The 10,298-nt window shown below is 36.8% G+C and overlaps 1 protein-coding gene across 1 annotated transcript in view; it reads left to right on the top strand.

Annotated features, from left to right (window-relative positions):
* Nucleotides 1-5,162: 5,162 nt before the first annotated feature.
* LOC106474373 (G-protein coupled receptor moody-like) overlaps nt 5,163-10,298 on the top strand; it is a 24,419-nt gene continuing 19,283 nt past the window's right edge. Inside the window, exon 1 of the mRNA XM_013935063.2 lies at nt 5,163-5,284. The gene's annotated coding sequence lies outside the window, so the exon portion shown is untranslated. The remainder of the gene's footprint in view (nt 5,285-10,298) is intronic.

The following is a 10,298-nucleotide window of genomic DNA, read 5'->3' as shown; positions in this document are numbered from 1 at the left end:
GAAAATAGGTGGCGCCACACCAGTCACGTGACCTCGATGACGCAACAATATGCAAGAGTAAGACTAACCGTGGGAAAGGAGATAATAAGAATAAGTTATTCCGTCAAAGCGTGGTTCTAAAGTAATTGAATCAGCCTGAGTGCACTTTGACAAAATGAACAGAGGACATTTTAAAGAAAGAAGACCAAACAATTACGGTAACTAGAGCCACTGTTGTAAGTGAATCACACACAGAATACTAGTGCGATAGTAATAGAGAAGATAGTTCAACTTGTCAACTGAAATTATAAAGTAATTGAATAGGTCTAAGTGGACTTTTGAAAAGAAGAAGAGAACTATATATATACAGTGTCTATGATATGCCTATAATCTCTATAGTGTGAAGAATTTGTTGTACATACGTTTAACTTGTTCCAAATATATATATATATTCTTTTGAAAACAAGTGAAGTGTGTGTTGTTCATTTATCGTTGAATTTATCACTATCAAGTCATAGACACTTCCTGTAGAAGAATCCTAAGCCAAACAACAAGACAATATATATTTATACTATTAAGAAGTATAATTAAAAGCCTTTTATTATGATGATTGGCGAAAGAATTATATTTTAAATTCTGACAACCTTCCTTTTCGCTAGCTCCCTCTATAATTTTTTACTCGTGAAACTACATTTTTTTCTCGTTATTACATAAAAAAAACGTGTTTTGGAAGTTTTCGAGTTCCTAAATTTAAAGATTTGCATTTTTTTTGGACTTATATTTTTTCTAACTGTGTTTCTTTGTTTGGAATTAAGCATAAAGCTACATACTAGTTTATCTGTGATTTGCCCTCCATGGTATCGAAACTCGGTTTCTAGCATTGTAAGTCCATAGACATATCACTGTGCCACTGGTGGCTTCCAACTATGAACTGGCAAGTTTGCGTTACTATTTGTGGAAGAAAAATTTCCTCACACAAGTCAAGTTTCGACAGTGGTTGCTGGAGGCACGTTAAGTATTGACGACGTGACAGCCATTGTTCATATGGTAGTGAGTTCCATTATGCAACTAGGAACTTCAGCTCTCACTGATTTTACTCAGTTTCATCCCCTTGTTCTGAATAGGAAATTGGGGAGAAGGTCGAGTTTGTTCATTTATTTTAATATTTTACATATGTTTGGGAACTTCATTTTCTGTGGAAGACAGTACTCAACCATTCCCTCATTACTAGGACCTACTTTTTCAGGTATGTCCCATTCTGGCTCTTTTTCGTATTTTTTAACACAATTCTAGATCTCTGTTCCCTAAACTTAATCTTGACGTATTTCTTGTTTTCTCATCTTCTGATATTTGCATATATTCTGATTCCTTTTGAGACCAACTGCATTCCCAGGACCATGTGACTGGTCCTCATTGCCTTATTGATTCCTCTATTATGTCCTACAGTAATTCTGACTTGCACTATCTGGACTCACAAAATTTGGAATCTCTTTTTACTTTTTAGGGCTGACTCATTGGGTTCAACTACCAAGTACTCAATTTCCCTGTCTTTGCCTGATCCTTCTTTCTGTGCCCTATTACCTTTAATTTTTTCACCTCATGTCAGAAGCACTTTATAGAGACATTGATTTATTTTGGAATAATTCTTGTTACCTCCTCTTTTCTACTGTGACTCGTTCTACCTATTCTGCACTCTCTCTCTACTTGGCTTATTTATTGTCGGGACTCTTTGCCTCATTATTGGGACTCTTATTGTTGGGATCTTTGCCTCGTTTCATTTAAGTACCCTGAGGTTTTTGGGGGTGTTCTATACACTACTGAATCTAGGACAGAAGCTGTATGTCACCAATCTTCTCTTACCATACTGGTCTTTCAGCTTTCTCAACCCACTCTTCCTCCACGGTACCTGGCTCTCTTCCTGATATTGCCCTCTCATTCTCAATTCCACACTTCTACCCATCTAGCTTCCACCCATCCCACTCAATGGTGACAACCCAAAGGAATAACTCCCTGTGGAGGCTTGTCTGACGTAGTTTTCACACCTCTGGTCTCAGATATCAATCGACAGATGGATTACCCCTTCTTACACATGGGCTTTCACTTTATTTCTCTTCTCCCTTACACTCAGTTTTCAACCTGTTCAATTTCCTCCTCTTTTAACCCCATCTATCTTCTTCAGCTAGTGGAAGTGATTTCAGATTTGTTGCATGAACAAGCTGTGAGGAAAATTTACGACCCTCCTCCAGAGTTTTACTTGCATTTACTTGTGGTCCCAAAAACCAGGGATCAGCATTCAGTCATCAATCTGTCGTATCTTATTTACTTCCTGGTTGTCCTGCATTTTTGTTTGGAAAATTTCTTTTATCTGCAATAGCCCTTTTATCCTGGCCTATGGATGACTAAAGTCGATGTGTCAGATGCCTTTCTTCATATTCCCATTGCAGAGTCCTCTAAATGCTTCTTTCACTTCATCCATGGGGCAGTATTTTCATGTTTCAAGCACTAATATTTGGTACTACATTGGTTCTTATGTTTTCAGTCATGTGGTCAGGGCCTTTGCTCGACATCTTCAAGGACTGGGCCTATGGTGTCATTATTACATGGACGATTGACTTCTCCTGTCACACTCATGTGAAGAGTCCCACAGTCATACCGTCATTCTTTTGAGGGTGGTAACCCACCTTTTGTGGATTCAAAATCTCCAAATCCTTTCCTACTCTCACCCAATATCTTATCCACTTGGAAGTTTTCATTTAACCCCATCCTCAGTCATGCACAACATTCTCCCCTTCATCTATAAACTCTGGAACCTTCTGTCACCAGGATATGAGCCTCTCATATTCGTACTGCTTGAGAGGTTCCATCACTTTTGGGGACAATGGCGTCATTATAGCTGCTTATAACTTTAGGTAGAGCTTATATGTACGTTTACGAGACCAGAGGGACCCTTGGACCTCACCATTTAGCTTGTCCCCTTCTCTTCTCGAGTTCCCTTACATCCATCCAACCTGGACCTACACCTCTTCACAGATGCTTCTCTTACTGGTTGGGGCACATCTCTGAACAACAATCTTACATCAGTCACATGGACCCAAGAGGAGAAATTCATCCACATATATGTTCAAACTTTGTGCTGTCCACCAGGTATGCTTGCATTTCTTACCACTGCTAGCGGATTGTTTGATTATTATCCATTCTGACAATTTCATGGTGGTTTTGTATATCAATGATCAAGGAGGTGCCAGATCCTTAATACTTTGTTTTCAAACCCTCGAATTTCTTTATTAGGCACCTACCCATTAGATTTACTTAAATATTGCCATGCAATGGGAACAATGAACCTCATTGCAGACATCTTTCCCAGCTATATCGTGTTCTCTCTATCAAATGGTCGCTTCAACCACAAGCTTTCTTTTGGTTAATACGACTTTTTGCCTCGTCAGTGTTGAAGTTTCATGAGTGCAACAATATAGAGGGAGCTAGCACACAGGGAGGTGGTGTCGTTCTCCTATTGGTGGAGGTCTTTTGCTGCACAATAATGTTATTATCCACGAGAAATCTTCTGAGTTTAGGTGGGAGTTGCTTAAATGCTAATGATATGCAAATCTTCAGGGCAGATGCACAGGGAAGATAGCTTCTCTGTGTTAGGTGGTGAGTATCTATCAGAAATACATTATCAGGTAAAAAACTGTTAAATTTCGAAACACAGATCTCTCGGAACTAACCAGTAGGAGATAGTAGGGTGGGGGTTCTCCTGCCAGTTATAATATATCTCGACTGGTCCAGTTCCTTTCCTAAACCACATTGCCGGGAAACAACCTGCAGCAGACAGTAGAATAAGTATCCCATCTTCACATCTTGATTTGGTACACTAGTGTTAACACGTGTTAAAATTTTCGCTCTTGCTTTTACTTTAATTTGACTTTTACGTTTTTCATTATGTTTATTAAACAACTTAGTTGTTTTTCACTTTATTGTATAGTTATTAACTAACTATAGTTTCGAAATTCACTCCAGTTGAACATGAACTAGCCAAAGAATATATTAGTTGGCTTAGAAACCCTCATCATACTATCTCCAGCAGATTGATTCCCGGGAAATATGGTATGGAATGGAGATGGAGCAGTCTAGATGTACTGTATGGGATAGGGTACCCTTCCTTACCATGGGAAAGAAGGTGGACCAGCCAGCATATCTACAATCAAGGATGCTATCCTCTCTTTTCTGCCCAATTTAGTGGCACATACGTTCAAGATTGGCGAAGAGTATACCTTGTTCAGATGTGATGCGTTATCCCATGAGTGTATTTCTCTATCAAGAGAAGTCACACTCCATGGACATTATTTGTACACTTTCCGAAGGGTGCTTATCTAGGTAGCTGTTTACTGGTCCCTCCATCAAGTCAAGGTGGGATTCTAGCTATTATGTAAGCAGAGCTAATATATCATATCGGAAGTTAATATTTTCTTACACTGAAAATATATTTGAGATAGATACTTATCTCGCCTCACACTTCCCACTTCTGGTGCTCCTTTTCTGTCTAATCTGGAAGTGAAAATTGTGTGACTAGTGGTAAGGTATCCTATCGGAAGTATTAAGATAAATATTTTAGATTATTGTACAGTATTCTGCTATCACTTACTATGTGTGTATTGTTGACCACATCCTAAAATATTTTCAAAATGGTACCCAACAAAAAATTTTAGAATCCCCATTACAGTTGATTAGATTTCTGGATACATTGTTATTTCAAAATATAATTTAGGTCAGCTAATAAAAATCCAATCACATATTTAACTAAAAAATTCCAATCTTCTTAAAATATTTGATCTTGATGCAAATAAACTGGGAGACATAAGACAATACATTATCTCCCACGTCTTTTGTAAAACGTTTCTATAAATATTTCAGTCAATAACTGAAAATCAAAATAAACCAATAACTATAAACACGTGCAAATATAATTGAACATAAAATATTCATAAAAACAGAGCAAATGATAATGTACTTAATACATAAAATCAATTTATAAATAAAAACCATTCACATCAAATACGAAATATCTAAATAAAAATGTTATGCAATAATGTACTGAAAAAATATATAAAGAAATGTACCTTTTTTGCAAGTATAACATCAAGGAAAAATAAGTAATATTGTGTGCATGTTTTTTATAGCAGAGCCACACTGGGCTATCTGGTGTACTCACCGAGAAGAATGGAAACCGTGGTTTTAGCATTGTAACTCTGTAGAATACCCACTGTTCCACCTGTGAACTAAATAATATTAGAAGGGAAAAAACGTGGTAAGTAATATAAGATGACAATCGAAATACTAGGATTAAATGTATTGAAATTATTTGTATGAAATTAGATCTTAAAGATGAAAAAATACCCATCTGACCTAGAATCCCATACACATTTTTAAACATTCCATTTTTAATATTCTCTTTATCTTTTTGTGTATGGTGTTTTCATAAATGACTTTAAGGTGCTCAAACGTAAAAATTAATTGTTCACTGGATGCTTGAATTAAAATGAATTTCAAATAAGCACTCACCTATGACATCTAAAATATTTTTTACTGAGACACTATCATGCTGTCAACAGATATATAACTATAGTTCTGAATGTCTATGACACAATACAGAACACGACTTAACTTACAAAGTTGTCCACTGTCCTACTTGCTGTACTGCACCTAAATCAGGAAGATCTATGTAAGATCTTCTTTTCCATCATAATACATATTTCTTAGGTGCAGGTAGGAAGGAAAATCAGTTGCCCCAGGTGTGTGAAAATGAACTTATAAGGTAGGCAGCTGTTTGAAATTCATTTCAATTTTAAAATGTAAAATTTGAAACTGGTAGCCGTACCTTTCATTTACAAAAAGACTGGAGATGGAAGACTGAATCCTAAGAGAGTCATAAGGACCACTGGGTCATCAAAATCTCAGCTCTTAGGTAGGAAAGTAACAAGCCAGACCATGACAATTAGAAGAAGTAATCATCCAGAGTAAAAGATATTGGACTGGACTGTATTCAGGTGTGTATCAATTGAAGCATACCTTCCTCATAAGAGACTGGAACCAACGTGGACATTCAGAAAAAGACATTCTTTTCAGCAGGTTAACTCATCAGCGTAGCTGCCTTTCAATTTATATGAAAAGGGGAGTGTCTGGCAATATATACCTACTTGTAGAGTCATACACATTCTCATGTGTGATAACAGATGATGATGTAACAGGTAGTCATTGTAAAAGCTCTAGAATGGAAAATTCTTGAAGGAAGAAGAGGAGACCACTAACAACTAATGACTGGAAATGCTCTTGGGCCTAAGGCCCTCTACATCCACACCTAAAAATGTCATCCAACTTACGAAAACACCCTAATAAGTAGGATTGTGGAAATATGAAACGACCCAAGGATAGTTTCAACAGCTCTGGGACATGTTAAAGTGAAAAAATGCAGTTGGAGCCATCAAATATTACAGGAAAAACCATACTCTTGTCTCTATTGCCTTGAACCGTGCATAAGGATAAGAATATGATAAATGCAAAGTACTCACTTAGCAATCATAACTCACTCGAACGCATTCTATGCAACTTCTATAAGGCATCACCCTCTCATAAAGTATCAATACAAAGGGTGAGATTCTTTACAGGACAATCACATAAGTACATGAAACATTGAATAAGAGCCTTGACTAGATAAATTCATTCAAACATGGAGTCTTATGTTATAAAGAATGATATCACATCCCCAGACACCTGTTTAATAATTAAAATGGTGTTTTTTTTTCATTTTGTGCAAAGCTACACAAGGGCTATCTGCATTAGCCATCTCTAATTTAGCAGTGATAGACAAGAGGGAAGACAACAAGTCAACACCATTAACTGACAACATTTGGGCTATTCTTTTAACAACTAATAGTGGGATTGACTGTCACATTATAGCACTCTTATGGCTGAATAGGCAAACATGTTTGGTGGGATGGGGTTTCGAACCCGAGACCCACAGATTGCGAGTTGAACACCATAATAGATAATGCCAGGCCTTTAAAAGGGTGTTCACTGTATAGTGATAAGTAGTTATTCATGTACAATATAGGTGTGATTTCAAGTTATGACTAAATAGATAACAAAGAATAACTTGCATGATAGGGATTCCATCTATCTAGAAGAATGAAAACCAGAGGCAAATCCAAAGCTGATAACACAGCAACATGGCATAAATAAAAGTCTAAGAACATACTTAGGTTCGTCTATATTCCAGTCTTTAGAATGGCCTCTAAGAGGGAAGCGCATCAGCAAGAAAGGATTAACAATGAAACCAAACAACAGCCAAAAGTAAAGTTATAGATATTGAAGGTTGTAGAGAAAAAAAGGACTTGCAAAAATGGTAATGAGACTATTCCCCATAAGAAAGTTGGTGTACTAGAGTAAAACCAAGGTTGAGATGGCCAAAGTGAATTATAAGAAAAATCATGAGCTCTGAGTAAATAATCTTGGCAAGAAGAAAGCAGAAAGGAAAAGGTTCTACCAAGATTTACTCAAGGTAATCATTGCTAAAGAATTTGAACCTGGAACTGAAGACCAGTAGAGTAGAAGTTGTTTGACTGGCACAACAAAGGCAACAACCACCAAAAAATCACCCTATCACTCAGTCATTGAAAAACCAAAGAAAAGACAGTCTACTCCATGGGAAAAAGCGAACAAACTAGAGAAAAAGTTTGCCAAAATATTATTTTCAAAGGTGAATAACTTGTAAATAAAGTCAAGGAAGAAATGAAACTAGAGCAAAGTAAATGGTGAAAGAACTATTACTCACCTAATTGTAGATGTAAGCTACCACTGTATAATTGTCTGCATGAATTAACAGAAGTGGTAGAAATTCAACAAAACTATTCTAAACAGCCTAAATTTCTAACATGCTGATGTCGGCTGTTGATTTTTGAGAAATCCAACAACCAGAATGATGCTGATCACCCAACACAGCACCTTCACTAAGAAGAAGGCATCTGTGAAAAAATGATGTTCTATAGGACGTGGAGAAACACAAGAGTGATGAAAGAACTATGCATTTTATCCAACAATGACTCAGAATTCAGATCCTACTGAGAATTAAGGTAATATTAGAAGTTTCACGTATGAGCACAACCTACAGGAATGACTTTTTGAAATGAATCCATCATATCCAAAGTAAAAAACAGATGTCTTTAGTGGTAGGTGTGAAAGTGATAATAGAATGGACATAAGACTTTAAGGCTTGCAATGTCACAACATATGGCTGAAGCATACTTTGAACTGTGATAATCAAAAATCAGAGATGTAACAAATATTGTATTGGTGCTAAATGGAAAGTGGAGTTATATATGATCAACACAAGATATGTAGCTAACTGGTTGTTGGATTTAGTATATGCAAGAGACTCAACAGATAAAAAAGTCAGAATATGTCAGTCATCTATTGAATAATAGATATTGAATAAATGGAAATGACCAGAAATAAATCAGACTGTCTGAGAAAAAAAGTATGAAGCCAAGCCAAAAAAAGGGCAGGGACTATCCCCCGTGTCAAAAATTAGAAATGATAGGATGAAAGATAAATAGGTATATGAAAATAAGCATCCTGTATATCCACCACTAGTATCATGTGTCTTTAACATGGAATCTTTCATAACAGCTTCAAATGTTTCATATCAAAATGAGATCTCTCTAGGAATAGATACGCTGAGACAGGTGTATTACATGTCTGAAATATGATCTGTACAAAACCACTATGTGATAGGAATAGAACATTGGAGAAATGTATCATACAATTTATACTGCTCATTTTTGAGTGAAGAAAGGAGAAAAGACATCAAGATCAGACTGAATGATTAGTCAAATTGAAGGATCCTAAGGCCAAGTGTCCCACAGACGAACCAATAATTCAAGATGACCCAAACAGTCCAGAAGGGAGACTTGTGTAAAACAGAAGAGCTTAACTGAGTGAAATTAGAAGATCCACCTTGTAAATATCTACTTTGGGCCACAAGGGAGGGTAAAAATTAATAAGTAGAAATAGCTGATGTCAACTGAGAAGTAGATGAGGGAGGCAAGAGGATGGATATTAATTGCTGGTTACCTCAAAAAGAATGAATACCAGAAGAAAGTCAAAATACTAAAACCCTAATCATCTCTTGCTGCCATACATCTCCTGAATATGAGACTAGTGTGAGTGAAATCCTGCTATTGCATACACAAGACTGTTTAGTATAAGAGTTAATATTTAGTTTATTTTGATTTAGTATTTAATGATTGTTTAGTTTTCTTGAGAATAGTGTTAAAAGGTTGATTGTTTTAAAAGCGATAGTTAGGAAAAGTTTCCATACGTAGCTCCGTATAAGTCGTACGTTATGTAGGCAGTTTAATTGTTGTACTAGGCTTTCGTAATATTTTTGACGTCATCTTACTCGAATCTTCTAAGTTTTCTCGTGGTGTGTAAGATTGTTGTCACTAAAGGACTAAAAAGTTCTAGGCCGCAGTCGGAATATTTATAAATAGGCTTCCAACAATGTAGAAGAAAGAAAGCGAGAGATAATTGGACTGAGTGATTGGCAATTTAGCCATGATGGGCGATTTCTAAATAAGTGAAGTTAAGTCAGAAAACGTTAAGTTAGTTGAAAGTGAAGTTAAACTGCATGACTGTTTGTTTAGCCATAATGGGCAATATTTTAAAGTGACTTTTACAGTTTAACAGATATAAGGAGAATAATTTGTCTTGTCAAAGGGTGTTCTGTGTCGACTTTGACGAAAAGGACACAATTATTTATAGTTCTAGATAAAAGTATGTTAACCCTCAGGGTAACGTAAGTGAATTTATTGCAGCTTGTATAGTAAGAAACAGAGTAGAAAAAAATAATTCGTCTTGATTTTGTTTGAAATTCGCGCAAAGCTACACGAGGGCTATCTGCGCGAGCTGTCCTTAATTTACCAGTGAAAGTTTGTTTGTTTGTTTTCAATTATGCACAAAGCTACACAAGGGCTATCTATACTCTGCCCGCCACGGGTATCGAAACCAGGTTTCTAGCGTTGTAAGTCCGCAGACATACCGCTGTGCCACTGGAGGGCTCCAGTGAAAGACTAGATGGAAGTTAGCTAGTCATCACCACCCACCGCCAACTCTTGGGCTACTCTTTTACCAACGAATAGTGGGATTGACCGTCACATTATAACGCCACCACGGCTGAAAGGGCGAGCATGTTCGGGGGACAGGATTCGATCCTGCGACCCGCAAATTGTTAGTCGAATACCCAAACCACCAGGTTGGCAGGTCCG

The sequence above is a fragment of the Limulus polyphemus genome, unplaced genomic scaffold (genome assembly GCF_000517525.1).
Source record: "Limulus polyphemus unplaced genomic scaffold, Limulus_polyphemus-2.1.2 Scaffold7132, whole genome shotgun sequence".
Taxonomy (NCBI): Eukaryota; Metazoa; Arthropoda; class Merostomata; order Xiphosura; family Limulidae; genus Limulus; species Limulus polyphemus.
This window is presented reverse-complemented; position numbering and strand designations above follow the sequence as displayed.